The sequence below is a fragment of the Danio aesculapii genome, chromosome 21, assembly GCF_903798145.1.
Source record: "Danio aesculapii chromosome 21, fDanAes4.1, whole genome shotgun sequence".
NCBI lineage: Eukaryota > Metazoa > Chordata > Actinopteri > Cypriniformes > Danionidae > Danio > Danio aesculapii.
The window spans coordinates 34,228,847-34,251,618 of NC_079455.1; the positions used below are offsets into that span (position 1 = coordinate 34,228,847).

Genomic DNA, 22,772 nt, shown 5'->3' on the forward strand with positions numbered 1-22,772 from the left:
TATGGTTACACTTTATTAAATTGAGCGTAATATTTAAGTCACATTAACTACTATGTACGTAAATTTAAATGAATCATTTGGTACAGAGCACTTCTTATTGAGAATGTCCCAATCAGGTTTTTTTGCCCGAGTCATTTGATTTTGAGTATCTGCTGATACCGAAACCCGATCCGATACTTCTATAATACATAAAAAAAGAATGAAGAAAAGCGAAGAAACAGATCCAGGATGTTCCTTATTTTTTATTTCATTCACCTTATTTTAACATTCAATAACAAACAGAGCACTTCTGTGAGGTAGCTTGAACAATCCGGTAATAAATAACATCAATTCTTCACTTTTGGACTTTAGTGCAACTGTAAATCTAATATAAAAACAAATAGCACCTCAACTTAAAATACCCAGCAGGCAATCCCAAATTTACATATCTCACAGTTTGCTATGGCAATGTTGTCGTCATCAACTTTATAATGCCTCAAGAACGCAGACTTACTGCCGCTTTATGCTTCAAGCTGCTTCCGTGTTCTACATTGCCGGCATTTAACCAATAGCGTCTCTGCAACAAAGGGATGTCATGCCGCATGTGTTGAGAGGTCTAAGTCTGTGCTACCGTATAACTATAGATGTGCTAAAAAATAATGACACTATATATATATATATATATATATATATATATATATATATATATATATATATATTTGAGTCCAATTTCGACCGAGTTTGAAACCGATAACGTGAAAGTTTGATTTCCGATAACGTGATCGGATCTGGAAATACCTACTTCTTATCAGGGGCATAGCGGACATTTTAAAAGTGGGGGGATGGCTGTGTGAGATCATATGTTCATATAATTATAAATCACCTGTTTCTAAATGGTCTGTCTCTAAAAGTGAGGGGGACGGACCCCATCCACCCCCCCCCCCCCCCGGTTGCTACGCCCCTGCTTCTTATGTACATACATGCACATATATTTTAATTATTTGCATGTAATTGTAATCACACCGTTGACCCATCCCCTACAACTTAACTAACCCTTAAACCTATCCATACCACCAAATCTGTCCCTAACCCCCCAGCATCCCAGCTTAACAGGACCATAAATCCTCTGCAATACAATATGAACACAAAAAGTACACTGTACTCATTTTTTGATGTAAGAACATAGTACATAATCTGACTTTAAATTAATTGTAACCAGACATATTTTAAAATGTCCTTTATTCCTGTGATTTGAAAAGCTCACAGTACAGTACATACATAAACCCTATACGCAAAAAACAAAAACAAAACGAGGAGCAAAATGAGGTCAGGTAATCCTCCTAATCTTTTTATAGTTTTGACCTGAGAACATTGATACCTAAAGCGTTCAGGACCTCTCTGAGGCCTATCTTTGGAATTATATGGGCCTGAAATGGAAAGGCAGTCCTGAAGGGTGGGTGAGAGAGAGCGAGTTAATCTTCAGATACGTGCCGACGTGCTGCTGTCTGCAAGCCCCTATATTTGCTACTGTTTACCCGGCTTAGCGGCTTATACTCCCCCCGCTTTGGAAGTTATGTAAGATCACTGTAAACAGTAGGAGGGCAATCTTCTAATGCCAATTATCAGATCAAAAGGGACATTCTTGAAATCAAAGCTCCAGAGAGCGGATAATGCCTTCAGGAACCCAGACGCTACTGCTAGATGTCAGGTGTTGATGTGCGTGTCCTCAGTGTCTGAGTGTTCATTTGAATAAACCAAGGCACTGTTTACATCTGCTTAAATGCGTTTTAGATCACAAGTTGATGAACAAGACACGTTTACATTTACACTAGGGCTGCATGATGTTGGAAAAAACTGACATTGCATTATTTTCTTGTACTGCGAATTACAGTTGAAATCAGAATTATTAGCCCCCCTGTTTATTTTTTTTCCCCAAATTTCTGTTTGACGGAGAGAAGACTTTTTCAACACATTTCTAAACATAATAGTTTTAATAACTCATTTCTAATAACTGATTTATTTTGTCTTTGCCATGATGACAGTAAATAATATTTGACTAGATATTTTTCAAGATACTTCTATACAGCTTAAAGTGACATTTAAAGGCTTAACTAAGTTAATTAGGTTAACTAGGCAGGTTAGGGTAATTAGGCAAGTTATTGTATAATGATGGTTTGTTCTGTAGACAATTGAAAAAAATTTGCTTAAAGGGGCTAATAATTTTGACCTTAAAATAGTTTTTAAAAAAATTACTTCTGCTTTTATTCTAGCCGAAATAAATCAAAAAAGACTTTCTTTAGAAGAAAAAATATTATCAGACATACTGTCAAAATTTTCTTGCTCTGTTAAACATAATTTGGGAAATATAAAAAAAAAAAAGGAAAAAAAATCAAAGGGGGGCTAATAATTCTGACTTTAACTGTATATATTCCAATATGAATTTAATTTCGCCAGATTGAATAGCTTAACTTCACTTTTGGCCACTTTAAGTAAAATCAGACTCAACCAGGTTGCTTCTGTAGTGAGACGCTCAAGTTGTTGCTTGTATGGACTCATCACTCAAAATAATGTTTGCTGTTTGTTCAAACTACATCTGGGACATCTGATTACATTGCGCATTGTGCAAGCCAACAATGAATGTAGTCACTAAATTGGCCGTAGTGTATGGGTGTGTGTGCATGAATGAGAGTGTATGGGTGTTTCCCAACCCAGCACAGTGCTGAGTTGCGGCTGGAAGGGCATCCGCTGAGTAAAACAGTGTATTTGTGGTTCATTCTGCTGTGGTGACCCCTGATAAATCAAGGACTTAGCTGATCGAATGAATGAATGAATGAATGAATGAATGAATGAATGAATGAATGAAAGGAGTAGACCACCCCTCCAATTTTTGCTGTATATAATGTAGGTTTAATCTTTTTCACATTCTAAAAAATATTCTGTGCTTGTAAAAGAAATAACTGCATGCACATAAAACCACAGAAACCGTCTCAAAACAATGCCATATATATGCCAGACCAGTGGTAATTCTGCCATAGAGATACACAAAAATTTGAAAACACCACTTACATGTACATGAACCAGTGGCGTGCGGTGAGGCTTGTGGCCGGTGTCAAAAGTCAGATTTACAAACATATCCGATATATTAGCTAACTACCGATTGTGTTTCATATCTCATATCAGCATTCAAAGCAACACACACAGCACCACGGCGGATGCGCACTCTCTCATACTCACACTTAAACACTGGTCTTACCAACAGTACTTGATGTCTTGACATGACTTACTGAATGACATGAATTACTTAATAAAATGATTGCGTTATCTTCTGTCCTGTTCTTTGAAGCAAGCCCGGCATTGGTTGTCCATTATTTATTCACGTTTTGATTGAAAATCCAATTTTGAGAAATATTTGAGCTGATATTCGTGATTTCTGCAGTCAGTCAGAGCAAAACATAAAATAACGTACTTCTATTGAACTGAACTGTGTAGAAGAAGAGCAACCACTGAATATGGAAAAACGTGAGCTCAGGTGCGCCCCCTATATTGCGGCAGAGCTACTGCCTGCCTCACCATATATCTTTAGTGCAGCTTTATGTCAGATTCTAACACTAAATAAGTGATAGACATGCGTGAAATACATTACCTGTTATATGGAAATTGAGGACATAAAATAAAAACGTCTAGAATGTATCAAACTATTTTAATAAAGCATTACATTGGTAGCTTACACTGAGTGAGCAAAGGGCACGCACTTAAGCCAGTTTGCAAGGCATTGCTCAATTTCACGAGAGACAGAGCTCGGTGCTGCCTCTGCTTGCTTCCTACACTGTAATTGAACAGGAGATACGCAAAATCCAGCGATTTTGATCCTAAAAATGATTGAAATCATACAGAAATTGCATTTATAGCACAGATCAGTGTACAATCTTTATTTTTTCACTAGTATACATCTCATGATGGCAGGTGAGGATGATGCAGTGCCTCACCTGCCTCCCCTGACCGCACGTTCCTGGCATAAACCAAATAGTAGGAATGCCATGTAGTCAGCTATTATTGTTGTTGTTGTTGATGTTACATTATTTAGTGGACTCTGGGTCAGTAAGTGTGGTGATGACATCATCATTTCACAAAATGTACAGATTGGCTGTACACACAAATACTAAAGAGCGTCGTTTTCAGATTGATCCACTCTCTGACTGCAAAAAATAGCAGTTACAGCCTCCAGCAACATACCTGAGGTATCTAGAGGGTATGCCAATAATACACAATTTTAGTGCAAATTTTAAGTGTACTATATTTAGCCAAAATTACTTTTTAGCATTATAGGAGAAAATATAAATATATACTTACTCCATGGGCCATTTTATATCGATAATTTTATATCAATATCAATATTTAGCCACACCAAATTGGTGTTTCGTAAGATCTAGTTTTTATGAGCTGAGTTTTTAGCTCAACCTTAATATTGTAATGCATTACCTTCAAAAGTAACTTTCTCTAACACTGGTCTCAGCTAACATTTAATTTTGTTCAAATAACAAAAACGTGTTTAATTATGCAAATAGTTCAATTTGTTTTCATATTTTTGCTCTGTTTTGGGCTTTATATGCACGTTGTCACATTCCGAAAGTCTTACTAAGAAACACAATGAAGGATTTCTTAGAATAGTGGGGCGTCTGTTTAGATGTTATCCAGAGTTTAGTGGAAAACAAGCCGGATGACAAAATCTCAAAACAGCAACAGATAACACTCATGCTTCATTAACACCTTTTTTCCTTTCCGTTTACAGTGCTCAGACATTAGCGAGTCTGCTGTGTGTTGTTGTTATTGATGTTTCAACCGCTCTTTTCTTCATCACCCGCAGCCAAACTGTTTAACACAGCTGAATGACACATAACGGGTGTAGGGTTGCACTCGTGGGTCATAAATCCAAAACCAGATCCAAATCCAGACTAATGTTAGGGGATTAGGATCGTTAAAATGTTGACGGGTGGAGCTGTGTATTTAGGAGAGCATCTTCTAGTCATTCAGGTAGACGCTAATGACTGCCTAAGACTAATTAAACAGCAAATCTTTAAAGTAGAGTGTCGTCATTCAGGTGTAATCAGATGAACGCAGAAGGAGTAAACTGAGGATGCATGGCCTGATCCAACATCGCAAAACCTTATTTCAAAAATAGTGGACATTTTATAATTGTCTCGTCTTTTTTTAATTGAACTTTTAATAGGATAGTTCACACATAAAAATAAATAATGCCCATCTGAAACTTTCTGCTTGCTGTGAAACACAAATGAATATATTTTTTGGAAGAAATGTGCTTTTTTTTACACTGACATTTTTTTTAAGGTGCGTGGTTACAAACAATTGATATGGGCCGAATTTAAACAAACAAATTACATTGAACAGTACTAAGTTGAAATTGTTTGTGTAAATTCAGCCCATATTAATTGTTTGCAACCATTTACCTTTAAAAAATTTAGTAAATAAAAATAATGCAAGTCAATGGGGTCCAAAACTATAAAATTCCAAAAAAGAATTAGTAAATTTGATCATTTTGTTAGTGTATAATGGAAGTCAATGGAGTCGAAATTTCGCCCCCAAAAATAATGATAATAATTTAAATTTGATCATTTTTGTTAGTGTATAATGGAAGTCAATGAGGTCCAAAATTGTAAAAAAAATTCAATTTGATAATTTTTGTTAGTGTATAATGGAAATCAACGTGGTTCAAAATTTCCTTCAAAATTTTTTACATTTTATCGTTTTTGTTAGTGTATAATGGAAGTCAATGGGGTCCAAAATTCCAAAAATAAATGAGTAAATTGTATCGTTTTTGTTAGTGTATAATGGAAGTCAATGGGGTCCAAAATTCCAAAAATAAATGAGTAAATTGTATCGTTTTTGTTAGTGTATAATGGAAGTCAATGGGGTCCAAAATTCCAAAAATAAATGAGTAAATTGTATCGTTTTTGTTAGTGTATAATGGAAGTCAATGGGGCCCAAAACGACAAAATTCCAAACATGCTGCCTTTTCTCATAAATTTGTTTAATTAAAGAAATGTCCTTACAGATTTTGAACAGCATAAGGTAAAGTTTTGTTAATGATTACAGAATTTTTATGTGAACTGTTCATTCAAATCATGGTTAAAGGAAAGTTCACTCATCATAAATGTACGAACTTTACAATTCTGTGATCATTTACTCAGCTTTACTCCTCAATGCCTCCTGCAGAACACAAATGAAGATATCTGAAATTGTTTCATCGTCTATAAAATGAAAATCAATGGGATCCTAGTCATCATAAACATGTTGACATTTTCCAAATTTGTGTTTCAAAGAAGAAAAAAGTCATTCTGAATTTGAACAGAATAACAAACAGTATTAGTGATACTATGAGCAAATGATGACACAATTTTCATTTTTAGGTGAACTGTACCTTTAAGAGAAAAATATACAAAATGATACGCATGCTTAAATGGGTGGTTTAAATTTTCTCAGTTCTGCCTTCGTCTACTCTCCCTCGCGGAAAAAGTCATACAGAATTTGTACAACATAAACTAGCACTTACATAATAAACACAATAATCTGCCTTGCTCAGAAGACTGCCTTGTTCGAGTAATTTTTGTCCATACAATGCAAGTCAATGGGGTCCAAATGTCTCAAATTTTTGGCTTTCAAATAACAATTTCATACAGAATTTGAATGGTATATGTAATGTAAACGATGAATTGTGATTCTTTGTTTATCTATCTCTTTGAGAGAGAAGATAAGGAGTTTGATTGACTTCAGTCATGGTTAAAGGAATATTTCACCCTCATATTTGAACAAGTCTGTCATCGTTTCTACTATAGATTGACAAACTATATTTTGAAGAGCTTTTTTTGTCCCTACAGTGAAAGTCAATGAGGGTTGAAAACAATATTGAGGGGAAAAAAATCAAAACATGCTCGAAGCTAAGCAAAGGTAGCACGAAGGTAAGCAAATGAGGACAGAATTGTCTCTTTAAGAAGAAAAATGTACATGAATGTGATTTGCTTAAATCATGGTTAATTTATCAATAAATTAAATTATTTCATCTGGTACATTGTAAAAATTATTTATCAAAGTTGTAAATAATTGCACCTTCTTGCCGCATTCGCGGTGGTTTCCTCCGAGAGCTCCGGTTTCCCCCACAGTCCACAGACATGCGCTATAAGTGAATTGAATAAAGTAAATTGGCCGTAGTGTATGAGTGCTTGTGTGAATGTGAAAGTGTATGGGTGTTTTCCAGTACTGGGTTGGGGCTGGAAGGGCATCCGCTGCATAAAACGTATGTCGGAATTGTTGGCGGTTCATTTCACTGTGGTGACCCCTTATAAATGAGAGACTAATCCGAAGGATAAGTTGTATCTAAAACCTAAATTTGGTTAGTACCAATAGCCTAGTGGTTAAGTGCGCTGACATATAGCACCATAGTGCTCAGGGCAACCCGAGTTCGATTCCTGGCTTGAGGTCCTATGCCCATCCTTCCCCCCTCTCTGCTCCCAATGCTTTCCTGTCTGTCCTCCATACTATCCTATCCCAATAAAAGTTGAAAAAACCCTAATATATATATATATATATATAAACTATATTTGAAGGATTTTATAAGTCTTCAATCTTTGTCATTTATTTGTGAAATGTACTAGCATGTGTTATATTTACAAGCTAAAGACATACAAAGAAAGAAAGGGTGTTTCATGCGAACTACCCAAAATATACTTCAGTGTTTGCAGATAAAAAGTACGGTGTTTCTGAAATAACAGAATGCCTTAGATTAACAGCAGAATGAATTGTGAAACCAGTCAGACAAGCTCTAACATCTTCCTCTGTAATCAGGACATACATCAGCACTTCTGTTGGTCTATTCACGTTCCTGCAAGACCTAGATGGAATCGTTCCAGCCAGCTATTTAGGTTTTTACATTTCTTTATGAATGTGTTATGAAATTACAAAATTTATTTGCATTTTGACGGTTGTCACAAGGAAAGCGATGTTGAGTGTGAACGCCTTTTATTTATTTTCAGTTTAACTCGTTGAGGTGAATAAGCTGAATGCCTGACTGACGTTCATTATGCCCAAACATCAATCATGTAAATCTGCTTCCTATAAACCGCTGGCGTTTCTTAGTAAAGAACACTCCTAACTCACAAACACACAACTGCAGTTATCCAGGAGGACAAAAGAACACCTGTCTGAATTTTACATTTGATTCTGATCTACACTATAGAAAAAAAATCATGTTAGTAATTCATAACTAAGCTTCTAAAACAGATATTTTTAATAAACAAACTGTAATTTTGCTTGTGTTAAATAAAACAATGACAGAACACTCTCAAGATATCACACATAATATTTATGCAATTTATTTTAAATAAATAAATTTAAATTGTAACACAAAATAACTTATTTCGACACCCAAACTAACAAAAAAAAAGAAAGAAAGAAAGAAAGAAAGAACGAACATGTTTTGGAGAATGTTTCTTTAATGTTGTGTTTTTATTTACATTTTTTAATATAAATAAAGTTGAAGTCAGAATTATTAGTCCCCTTTGAATTTATTTTTTCAGAGCAAGGAAATTTTCACAGTATGTCTGATAATATTTTTTCTTCTTATCTGTTTTATTTCAAATAGAATAAAAGCAGTTTTTAATTTATAAAACCATTTTAATGTCAAAATTATTAGCCCCTTTAAGCTTTATATTTTTTCAACTGTCTACAGAACAAACCATCGTTATACAATGCTTAATTGCTTAATTACCCTAACCTGCCTATTAACCTAATTAACCTAATTAAGCCTTTAAATGTCATGTTAAGCTGTATAGAAGTGTCTTGAAAAATATCTAGTAAAATATTATTTACTGTCATCATGACAAAGATAAAATAAATCAGTTATTAGAAATGAGTTATTAAATCTATCATGTTTAGAAATGTGTTGAAAAAATCTTCTCTCCATTAGACAGGAATTGGGGAATAAAATAAACAGGGGGCTAATAATTCTGACTTCTGAACTGTATATAGTATTTTTTTTACATTAGAATGTGTCTGGTTTGCTTTACTTTTTTAGCAATAGATAGATTAATAAATATATAAATAAATATTTATGATTGATTTTAAAAATATTTATATTTTGTATTATCACTTATTATATAATAATCATGTAACATTATTTTACAGATATTTTGACATTCTCCACAGTTGTTTGAAACATTATAAATGACTGTTTATATGCGTTTTAATATGTTTTCTATGTATATAAAATCACTTTGAGATAATCCATAAAAACAAATTACATAGTGTATAAAGTTACATGCATTATTATTTGCTGTTTTTCATAACCTAGATGCTCTAATTTCTTAAAATAGAAAACACAAACTTTGCATTAAAAAAATATTTTAAAAGTATATGTACCTAAACTGTAAATATAAAAACACAACTAATAGTCACTAATATATATATGTGTGTATATATATATATATATATATATATATATATATATATATATATATATATATATATATATATATATATATATATATAATTAGTATAACTAATACAAATAAAATGTAGTAATAAAAAATAAACAAATAAATAGTTCATATCCATGTCTTCTGATACCACAACAGATTTTTATAGATAACAATTAAATTGAATTATTCAGTAAAATTCAGTAGAATTATACTAATATATGCAGAATGACTTAAAAACTTCAAGGAACATTTCCCCCGAAAAATCTTTTAATGAACAACTGCTTAAAATTCAGCCTTTGACTATATACACTACTGGGCAAAAGTTTGGGGTCAGTGGGATTTTGAAATGTTTTAAAATAAGCTTTTCCTGCTTACCAAGGCTGCATTTATTTAATCAAAAATACATTACAATTGAGAAATATTATTGCACTATAAAATAACTGTTCAAAAATAGTTTCAATTTAATTTAATCATTTATTCCAGTGATTTTAAAGATGAACTTTCAGCTTCATTATCCTAGTCTTCAGAGCCACATGATCCTTCAAAAATCACTCTAATAATAACAACAATAATAATAATAATAATAATAATAATAATAACAATTATTATTATTATTATTATAATTATTAATTAATAATAATAATTATTATTATTATTATTATAATACGCGGCATCCGCTGCGTAAAACATGTGCTGGATAAGTTGGCGGTTCATTCCGCTGTGGCGACCCCACATTAATAAAGGGACTGAGCCGAAAAGAAAATGAATTAATGATAAAAATAATATTAATAATAATAATAATTATTATTATTATTATTAATGTTAATAGTAATAAAAGCAATAATGACTGGAGTAATAATTGTATTTGAAACTACATACAATAAGAAAGCAGTTATTTAAACAATTTAACAATTTACTTTACATTCAATAAACGTCGCCTTGATGAACAGAATAATTTTCTTAAAAAAAAAACGTGAAAAAAAACTGACCCAAATTTTTGACCAGTATTGTAAATCTATACTGTATGGTGTTCAGAAAATTTAGCAAAAATCTAAGATTCTTCAAAATGTATAATCCTGTTTTACAAACTAAAAATAATACAAGTTTGGAATGACTTTATGTTGACTAAACAGACTTTGGGTGAACTATTATATTGTTACCATTTAAAAACTGTTATATTAAAACCAACAGAGTAAACACAGCTTTCCAAAAGAGTGATTCATAAGTGCAAAGAGTTAGCAGTGACTCAACAGCTCTGACGGGGGATCTGCACCACACCAAAAAACAACACCAAGCAATAAAAGTATAACGTTATGCAGACGTCAATGAGTTACTGAAGAGAACAGGAAATAGCTTTTATATTCTGACATGCCCATGATTCCCTCGACAAATCGTTAATAGATAGTACAGTTTATATACATTTATAATACAATGGTGTTGGATGCTTGATTCTGATTTGTCGACACTTATTATGAGATGTGAAATGATTTTTCAGAGAAATGCACAGCTAAACTGATGTGAAGCAGGTCTGAAATGCATTACTGTTACTTTTCACTTCAGTTAAAAGCTGTATTTTCAGCAAAAGTCGCAAAAAATTAAACATTACAATTTAGATATATTACAATAGAATAAAAAATACACACTGTTTCTGTTTTTTGCCATCAAATCTTTTTATGTATGAGGCACAAACTCTTTCTCTCCAATACAATCACTCAAACATACAGTATAAATTCAGACTTGTGCACACACACAGTTGTAATCTGTGCCATCATTGTGTATCAATAAAATAACTTTATAAAATAAAAATAAAATAAGCAACTGAAAAGCCAGAAAACTCATTGAAAATATGTGCCTTTATTTTATCAGCCAGCCAAAAAAAACGTACTTTAGCATATGTTTGACTGTAGTTTCTATGCAAAATGAACACTAGAGGGCAGTATGACGCCAACAACTTTTGTTCCTTTTCACACTGTTGATGTTAACAAGGACATATTATTGACGAATAAAGTATCTTTTTCCTTCTGTTGTTTGCACAACACCAAATAAATACTACAAAACTATTTAACGGTCTCTATGATTTGTAATCAAATACGTTTGCCTTATCTGTTTATCTCCATATGAACAACTTATATCCTCACTTGTACGGTGTTTAACTTGCGATGCAGAGCTTTCAGGTTCAACAGTTTCATAAGACATACAAGTGTTGTAAAACCAAGGCGAAACTATGTTGTTACAGTGTATTTTTCTCTTACGCTTACTTAAACACGAATAGTGTTTTTTAATGCAGCCTCATCGCATGAAGAAACGTAACTATATTATGTTTTGTCAGTTTAGTGGTTAATTCATATTTAGGTTCAGTCGTATAAAAGTGTACGATTTTTAAAAGGAGGCAGGGCACCAAACCAAACCCCACCCCTAAACCCAACCGTCATTGGGGGATGAGCAAATTGTACTAAACTGTTCGAATGAGATCATGCAAATTAGCAAAAGTTACGAATTGCCGTGAGATAGTGTTTATAGTTTATGGAAGGGTTTTTGTTAGTGGGTCATTAAGTGGTTTGTATGACAAGCCCCACCTTCTTTTTTTTTTTTTTTTAATTAAACATTTTGATTTTGAACAAAGTCTGAGATCCACCAAAACAAAAAAAAAGTTAAATAAAAGGAAAACAGTTATACTGTAATAATAGGTACAAAATCAGAATCGAAACAAATCTGATACAGTCTAAGCCCCACCATCTTGTGGAAGTGTACAATAGAATGTACCCTTAATACCATATTTCAGATTTGCATAGACAGCGCCCTTTAGTGGATTTGTTATCTGAAACGTGCAACAAAACGTACCTCAAGCAATGTATTTTACATTTCTGAAAAAATCCAGACCGAGACACATATTTCCTGGGAGAAGCCTGTGCTGATTAGTTGAGATGTTGCTCTGTCGAACAAGTGAGAACTTCACAGACTTAGTTAATTCATCCCCTTAGAGCCAGATTTAGCATGATTAGCAGATTAGTGCAAGAGATCAAATCAAAGTGTGAATGAGAGTTGAATATTCTGAAGAACAAAGATGCAGAAGCTCATTCTAATAATGACAAACGCAATCTACAGCAGAACAAATTAGGTTGTGAACAAGCAGAGCCAATGGTAGTCGGATGCATTTAATACTAAGAGCAGGAGTTAAGACATGCTTAGTAATGCCACAAATTTCAATAAACTGACCACTGAAAAAATGTATAGTTAATCTTATTGCACGATTCATTGAAATACTCTCCTTCCTTAAACTTAAAGTCTCAAAGAGAAGCTCCTACAGATCAACAAGTCTGTGTCTGAAATTTGAGCTCAAACATTTCATCTTTGTGAGATGTTAAATGTAATGCAATACAATGTGAAACTGAAGCTTTAGAAAAGTCATACATTTTTGTACAAACTACATTGAACAAATATGTTTGAATTAGGGCTGAATGAATAATAAATGTTGACAGTTTGGTCAGTAAAGTCACTTCTATAATCAGTAGTAAATCTCCAGCATGTGCTTTCAAATGGAGCAAATCTATAATTGATTTACTACACAAGAGTCTTTCTTCACTGATATCAAATATCAATATCACATTCATAAATCACAGGCAACATAATCGTGCGATAATGCCTTTGAATATTATTCATCTGTGATAACGAAAGCTGTTCTCAGTAAACTACGACTCTGTTGTAAATGCTGCTACATCTGAAAGCATGTGAGAAGGCCAAATTTGATAACTTTTTCACGCAAAGCTCACTTCATAACCTCAGTCAAGTGTTTGAAATAAATCTTTCTGTGGGATGACTCCTATGTTTATTAGTCACGTTGAATCAATGAAATCTTCGGTTTATTCAGCAACCTGCATAGGCATTTTACAGTGTTTTGAGGGTTTCTATTTACTACTGATCACAGAACTGTGCTTCCTTAGCAAGATGTGCAAGACGATCGTAGATTTTGCTAAATCGCGATTACAATTTCATTCATTTATCAGCCAGTCCTAGTATGAACCGTGACCACCATGAATGACCACTAATTTGCCAATATGTTAAATATTTACATTTTTTCCCCTATATTCACATTTACATCCTCCTGTAAATTTTTTTTATTCTATTTCAAATATTTATTTAGAGAAATAATATATAGTCGAAGGAAATTTTCACAATATTTCCCTTAATATTTTTTCTTATGGATAAAGTCATTTCTTTTAGTTGGGCTGTTCATATAAATCTTAACTTGTGTTATTCGTTAGAGATTTGTTTTAAAATGTTAAGGGTTCTTACACATGTCAAGAAATGTCCACCAGAAATAATAAAAGGGCTGGGCAATTTGACAAATCTCATATCATAATATAAATCCTTTCCATTGAGTTAAACATATTTGATGCTTTGTTGGGTTATTTTTTAACCTTTATTGGGTTATTTATTTAATAACTCAACCAGTTAGGTTAAAAAATGTAAATTTCAACAGTCAACTGATTTAACTGAGTACAATTTCTGTATATTCAATCAATTAATAGTTTAAATATTGAACACATAAAAAGGTCTCATTTAAAGTATATACTCTTTAACTTTACTCATTCATATGTGATCATGGCTCTCACTTTATTTAGAACACAAGTGCAAATCTTTGAAATAAAAATGTAGAAAAATATAAAATAAATATTAATAAAATATAAAAACACTTTTCAATAACGAATGCTTACAAGTCCAGCATAAACAGAAACAAATATTTCTAAATTAAAAATGGCAAATGTAAATATTGGACTTTCTCCAACATTGTCATGATGCTTGTTCTCCTATTGTTCAAAAAAATACAAAATTAAAAGGAGTTGAGTGAACCGTTACAACCCTAGTAGCTTTTTAACTGCAAATGAGAGTTTGTGCTGGCTTAAGCTGTTAGTAAACTGACCCTTAATCAGTCTTTGTGCTGTGTCCACGTCACCACCTTGGGTGTTGATTATTTAAAAGCCTGTGGTAAGTTATTACATCTCATGGATGTTCAACTGACTGACCATAGATATCTGCATTTCAGTCCAAATTTTGCATTTGATTTGTTTGTGTTAAGATTCAGGCCACCGTACAAAAGGGCTCTGATAAACAAACAACAGACTATAAAGATAGCAGAGGTTTTAATAGCCAGCGACACTTTCTCATTGATACAATCAGCTGAATATCCAATTAGGAAGTGGCAGATCTCCCTTTAATCAGGTTAAGAAGCTATTGTTAGCTCTTCTGGTGAGTTCACAAGACTACATCACACGCATTTGATTTCTTTATTAATTACATACATTAAATGACATAAAACACAGATTTCTGTTTGTACAGTGCACTTTGTTTGACCTCAGGTTACTGATAATGTCAAGATAAACAATTAAGGCTATAATGCATGACAAATGAAACCAAAATTTGAATTTAAGTTCAGCATTATGGAAAATAAAGATATAGTAATACATAAATGTAATAATACATATATATATATATATATATATATATATATATATATATATATATATATATATATATATATATATATATATATATATTTAATACATTTATGCACTAAAAATGCTAAAGTTTTTTTTAAATCAATCCCTTTAAAAATGTATTTGTTAATATATTAAATTATAATAATTTCATATTAATATTATTAAATCATTTATAATGTATACAAAAATCAAATATACAAAAAAGGTTAAATCTGATAGCAATAATTAGCTATTTCACTTTTTACAGTGTGCATTTAAAGGGGTAGTTCCTTTTTGTCCTGTTGAACACAAAAGAAGATATTTTTAAAAATGTTAGAAACCTGTAACCATTGACTTCCACAGTATTCCTTTTCCTACTATGGAAGTCAATGGTTACAGGGTTTCAGCATATTTTTTTAATAAACATAATACTATTAACAAATAACAAATATAAATATAAATAAATACAAATATAATATAAACAAATAACAAGTATATAAAGAAACAAAATGAAAACATATGAAGTATTATAAATATATATACACAAATTCAATTATGGCATACCAAAGCTCAAAATGCAGCTTAAAGATCCAAGTAAGGAGTCCAGACTTGATGAAAAGCCTCAGTGGACATACGAATGACAATTCTCTAAGAGAATCATCTCCCTAATAATATTGTGCCACCCTTTTAAGGATGGGGCTTTGTCACTGATCCAGTTTATCACTTTCAGCATTTTTAGAAATAACTTCTTTTGTGTTCAACAGAAGAAAGAAACTCAAACAGATTTGTAACCAGAGAATAATAAATAAACAATGATAGATTTTTCAGTTTTGTGTGAACTATGTCTTTAAGACATCTTAACCAGTCATATTGAGTAAAACATGTCTGCCCCAGTTTAGGACAAAGTTCAATATTCCAAATAATCAATATTTTAATCAATACAGCAGAGAAAGTTTCTCTTTTCCAATGAGATCTCTGCCCGAGTAACATTCCAGCTCACAAAGGATCAAATATTACACCATCAACTAGTGTTTAACTCTGAATCCCAACAAGTCACCCATTATTAAACCACTGGCACTCGTTAGCAAACTGCAACGCTGAAGACTTTCACAGCCATTCGGTTGTGCTCTCTTATGCTAAGGATTAAACCAATGCAAAGCTCATTACATAATGAACGCCTATATCAGCATTTTCCACCCGCTAATATAATTAGACTAAAGCTCAGCTCTGATTCTGGGCTATGTGAGGTTATTAGCAAAATCAAAAATATTTAAGTCAAGCTATACATTGCATTACACATACAGAAATGCATTATAATAGCCGCAAACAACATTAACATATAACTAAATTACAACATGAATATAATTAAAAAAGAATATATGATCTATCTATCTATCTATCTATCTATCTATCTATCTATCTATCTATCTATCTATCTGTCTGTCTGTCTGTCTGTCTGTCTGTCTGTCTGTCTATCTATCTATCTATCTATCTATCTATCTATCTATCTATCTATCTATCTATCTGTCTTTCTGTCTATCTATCTATCTATCTATCTATCTATCTATCTATCTATCTATCCATCTATCTATCTACAGAACTGATATTACAGTATTGTCACCAGAAAATGTAGACTAAAAATGTACCTTGAAGTCAAATGAGTATTAAATTAAGCATATAATAAATATGAAAAAATATAAGGAAAATATGTATAGATTTGTATGATTGTAGTACGAAAAGGGCTACCTAAATGCTTCAATAATGCATTCATTCATTGACAATTACATATTATTAATGCAAGATTAAATACTGTATAAAAAATCTTAAATGTAAATGACTAATAGCTTGTTAAAAACACACATTATCTATCTATCTATCTATCTATCTATCTATCTATCTATCTATCTATCTATCTATCTATCTATCTATCTATCTATCTATCTACCTGTCTACCTGTCTACCTGTCCTACAGTACACGTAGTTATCATTTAAGTTAATCGGTTATCGTATTAATACTAATTAATTGCTCTGTTAAATACGTAATATTCGTATTTTACCATTAATGTTTACCATCTTTGATAGCTATTTCTGTTCAAAATAACGTTTCAGCCATATAACTGTATGTTCTGCATTCCGTTGTTGGGTAACTGTTACTCAAACTAAAGTGTTCGAGATCTCAAACTGCTGAAAAGTGCCTTACTTGCTGTTGATTGAGCGATGACGAGCTGCTATAATCCCTCTTTATGGGTCGTGCTGCATTGAACTGCCTGATTTCTCATTTCCTATGCGACAGTTCGCTATAGCTTGAGCTGATGTATTGAGGAGAGACGTGCGCTCCTTCAACTCTCTCAGGTAAATCAAATGCCTGCGGGTGATGGACAGCTCCTGTGTAAGCGTTCTGTCTGGCGGTGGGCGTGGCGTCGAGTGGTCGGCCCCGCCCACTCTGCGCTCTGTTCGGTTTAATCTCAGCCGCTCAGAGCTGATGTTGTGATTCTGCTGTAGTTTTGACGGTGTGTGAATGAATGGGTTTAGGTTAAAGATCCCTATATCAAAAGTAAAAAAAATCCATGAACTGTTCATTATGTGAGTGGGTTAGTATAAATAAGTAAATAATCTACTGTTTGTTTGAGTAGTATGTTTCTTAGAAGGAATTGGTCATCATTACATAAATTGGTTAAGGGATTTATTCTTCAAAGATAAAAAGTAAAGATTTTAAAAAGTAAACGTTTTAAATCTGATAACCTGCAGTGAGTAAATTGGTAATTTTGTTTATTTGTGTACATTTATATCAAAATCATAGATTAAAGAGTGTGTGGTCACCAATCAATACTAAAAATGCAAGAGCTGGTCATGTTAATATGCACACATAGAGATAGACTTTTTATGTTCTAACAACACACACACACACACACACACACACATATAAATACAGTGTATATACAAACACTGGAGTCATTCAGCTGGTGTGTTTGGTAAATTCCAGATTATCTCTGTGGTTTAACGGCGAAAAGAACAAATGTAGAAGAAATATACACACAAAAGAAAATGTGTCATTTGTAATACAAATCAAAAATATGAATTCATGCAGTTTTCCTATGATTTCTTTGTAATAGTTTTTGTAAATGTTTCATTTAAAATACAGTGGCTCATATGACTTTAGGGTAATTTTTTGAGTTTAATTTTCTTTTAGATGTATATATTCTAAAATAGATGGATGGATGGATGGATGGATGGATGGATGGATGGATGGATGGATGGATGGATGGATGGATGGATGGATGGATGGATGGATGGATGGATGGATAGATAGATAGATAGATAGATAGATAGATAGATAGATAGATAGATAGATAGATAGATAGATAGATAGATAGATAGATAGATAGATAGATAGATAGATAGATAGATAGATAGATAGATAGATAGATAGATAGATAGACTTCTATAGCTGTTAAAATAAATGACACATCATTAATGACCATCCGGTATGACTGTAAACTGCGTGCACTCGCTGTTCAAACACATGACTGTACAGGTCTGCACTTTATCAAACACTGTAAAACCTGTTGAGATAAAGACTCTACATCATGCTCTTGAGTACTTTGTTTGCGGCTCAGTGAGTTTCATTGAGATGGTAATAAATTGAAAGATTACTAGGATACAGAGAAACTTCCCCTATTTATTGGACATTGCAGTGTTCCTAGTGGCCATGGAAAAACACAGCATTATAGGATGTGGGACTGCATCACAATGGATTTAGCATCACAGACTTACAGTATTTTCGGTCAATCTACTCATTTGAAGAAGCAATGATATTTTTAATTGGCTAGTTTTGCAATATAGACCTAAATTAGACTCTTTTAAGATTGAAGCAGCTTAATGCAACTGAAGAGGGGAAAATAAACACATTAGAGCAGCTATTGTAAAAATTAAAGCCATTTTTGGTGCAATAATATTTCCTGGCATTCGCTGAGTCCCTTTTTGCTCAAATGGATAGAAAAATTATTTAAAACAAAACCAAGCATTCAACTTTTTAGGCTTAAACCATATAAACCAGACATCAAATGGCTGTTGCGATGGAAAAGCAAAGAAAAAAGAAAAGACTTACTTCAAATATAGAGCCATATATACTTACAGCTTGCAAAATATTCTTCTTTTAGCTTTAAAAATGTATTGTTTAGATTACACATAATAAAACATTTACACACTGAAAAAGCTTGTCTATAAATTTCTTTATTTATTTTTTACTTTTTTGCAATTTACCTTTAGGAGTTTCCCTTTCAGATTTAAAGTTAATGGGAGGGAGGTGTTTAAAGAAATCACAAAATGTGAATTACTAAGGTTTGTGGTGGTGCTATGATTTAACACCCAAGAAAGCAGGTTTTAACGCATATTCATCTGAAATAGCTAATCAGAGCATACTGTAGGTCAGAATATACTAAATATCCCACAAAATTCTGAAAACTTAAATAAGCTTTATTAATAAACTAGACGTACTGTGACTAAAAATAAATATGTAAATTACTGAAGCATGAATTACACAAACTAACCAAAACAGTTAACCCCCTGATTGTCAATGTATAATTCGCACTCTGAATTTAGGTTTCAGTCATTGAATATGCAGGAATAATTGATGACAAGCCGTTCAATTATTAGAAAATAATGCAAGCCCAAGGTAAATTATTTTCCAAAATCCTCTACAATAAGATTCCATTAACTATTGTTAGGGTGGCCTGGGAGCCCAGTGGTTAGCACTGTCACTTCACAGCTAGATGGTTGCTGGTTCGAGTCCCGGCTGGGCCAGTTTGCGTTTGAGTGTGGAGTTTGCATGTTCTCTCCATGTTGGCGTAGGTTTCCACTGGGTGCTTTGGTTTCCCCCACAGTCCAAAGACATGTGGGATAAGTGAATTGAATGAATTAAATTGGCCGTAGTGTATGAGTGTGTGTGTGTGAATGTGAGAGTGTATGGGTATTTCCCAGTGCTGGGATGTGGCTGGAAGGGCATTCGCTGCGTAAAAAATATGCTGGAATAGTTGTCGGTTCATTCCACTGTGATAAATCAGAGACTAAGTCGTAGGAAAATAAATGAATGAATGAATAATTATTGTTAGTTAATATATTTACTAAATGAACAAACAATGAACAATACATTTATTACAGCATTTATTAATCATGGTTAATTGTTAAAATTAGTTCATGAGAATAAAGTCATTCATTGATAGTTCATGTTAACTCATAGTGCATTAACTAATGTTAACAAGCACAACTTTGGATTTGAATAACACATTAGTAAAAGTTAATCTATGATTAATACATATAATTAATACATATGAGTCTTCGCTGAGGTCCAGCTTCCAGCCTCCGGTGCCTAGACTGCAGCTCTGCACAAGACGTTTGGCCATAGGAGAAATGGTCGTGCCCAACTGAGTCTGGTTTCTCTCAAGGTTTTTTAATTCTTCACTTTCGCCAATTGGTGATTTTTTTTCCTCGCCACTGGCTTTCATGGTTCGGGATCTGTAGAGCTGCGCATTGATGGATTTGCTCTTCAGTGTTTGGACTCTCAGTAGTGAATATTAAACCACAGTGAACTGAGCTAAACTGAACTGAACTTAAACACTGAAAACTGAACTACACTGTTTCAATTTACTATGATCTTATATGTGAAGCTGCTTTGACTCAATCTACATTGTAAAAGCGCTATACAAATAAAGGTGAATTGAAAAAAAATTGAATTAATAAATGATGTACAAATATTGGTCTTTAGTTTATCTTAGTAAATACATTTACTAATGGAACCTTATTGTAAAGCGTGACCTTACTTTTTTAATCATTTAACAGACCAACATTGAACTCTCTGTTAGCAAATTCTTCTTTTCGACACCTCTGCATCACACAGCTACTGTTGCAGCTGTTGTTATAGCAACAGAAAGCCCTCTCTGCTGCTATTTGTGACCAAACTTTTTCTTGTCAAAAAATGTGGCGAGTGTGAACAAAGCCATATAAATATTATCAGCTAAGCTAAACAAAAATATCAGCTAAACAGAATCAAGATTTCAATCCCCTATAAATAATGGGAATTTCAGGAATGAAGTTCCTGAAGCACAATGGAGGAGACAGGAACCTCACAGAACAGGCATATGGGGCTGATTAACAACAACAACAATAATAATAATAATAATAATAATAATAATAATAATAATAATAATAATAATAATAATAATAGTAGTAGTAGTAGTAGTAGTAGTAGTAGTAGTAGTAGTAGAACTGCTAAAGTCTTGAAGATGTTTTTCGTGATCCTTAATACACAAATTAACTCAAACATTATTGGGACAATAATAATGACTGCGCAAGACAATCTAATATGTAGAGCTCACAGCTTTCTCACAGTATTTTACAGTATTCAATTGTGTCACTGGTGGCCTACAATAAAGATGCATATAAATACAGACTGAGGTTATTGCATATTGTTATGCCATAAAGAAAGCTGTTAAATCAAGAGGTTAAAGATGACACGCTGTTCAAATAACTTTTAAAAGGGACATGCATCAGAGACTAAATGAATTTCGTTAGGCTTTCGTAATGTTTCACCATGACAACTGGACTGTGTAAAGAAATTTCCCACAGTAACAGTTGCCCATATAGTTCCACAAAAATTTGGCAATGCATAACAAGCAAACCTACAAGTTTTCAAGCACTTCAAATAATAATAATTTCATTGCATGCATTTGACAACAACAAAGAATCATATTTTTTAATTAAAACAGAGATCTCTTGCAGTCCTGAAATCACACATTTCATAACTATGTTTCATTTTGTGAAGTTTTTGTAAATCTATTACTTTTAAAAACTAATAATAAGTTTGCATGTCTAACTTTTAAACAGCGGCCACTTTGGAAGCTTTGCCAAACTCATTTTTAAATTGTGCCTGTCAAATGTTTGCCTGTCAAATAAATATATTCGCGTGCACACTATTTTCAATAGGCTGTAATATACAATAATCATAGCTACGGAATAGAAATAAGACTCCAAATGGAGTTTGAAGAAAAATTAACTAAGTAACCTTATATCATTTTTTATCATATATTTTTTATCTTATCATATTTTTGCTATAAAACATTTCTTTAAGGTCCCAATTGAAATCTGGCATCAAATGGCTCTTGAATGAATGAATGAATGAATGAATGAATGAATGAATGAATGAATGAATGAATGAATGAGTTAATTATTGAATGAATAAATGTATGAATGATTTAATTTAAATAATTTAAAACTTTTAATTCATGAATATAAATAATAAATAAATTTCCCATCAAATGCTCTTTAATAAATACATAAACGAATGAATAAATAAATTAATGATTTAATTAAAATAATTAAAAACCTTTTAATTATGAATATAAAGAACTATAAATACATGTCCCATCAAATGCTCCCTAATAAATACATGAATGAATGAATAAATGAATAAATGAATGATTTAATTAAAATAGTTAAAAACCTTTAATTCATGAGTATAAAGAAATATAAATAAATTTCCCATCAAATGCTCCTTAATAAATACATGAATGAATGAATAACTAAATTAATAAATAAATTAAAATAATTAAAAATCTTTTATTCATCAATATAAAGAACTATAAATACATGTCCCATCAAATGCTCCTTAATAAATACATAAATGAATGAATGAATGAATTAATGATTTAATTAAAATAATTAAAAACCATTAATTCATGAATATAATGAACTTTAAATAAAGTTCCCATCAATTGCTCCTTAATAAATACACAGATAAATTAATGAATAAATGAAATGAATGAATGATTTA

General features: G+C 32.3%; 1 protein-coding gene across 1 annotated transcript in view; it reads right to left on the reverse strand.

The window, feature by feature from the left end:
* Nucleotides 1–17,291, reverse strand: part of prlra (prolactin receptor a) — a 53,179-nt gene extending 35,888 nt beyond the window's left edge. Inside the window, exon 1 of the mRNA XM_056446676.1 lies at nt 17,145–17,291. The gene's annotated coding sequence lies outside the window, so the exon portion shown is untranslated. The remainder of the gene's footprint in view (nt 1–17,144) is intronic.
* Between the last annotated feature and the right edge of the window lie 5,481 nt (nt 17,292–22,772).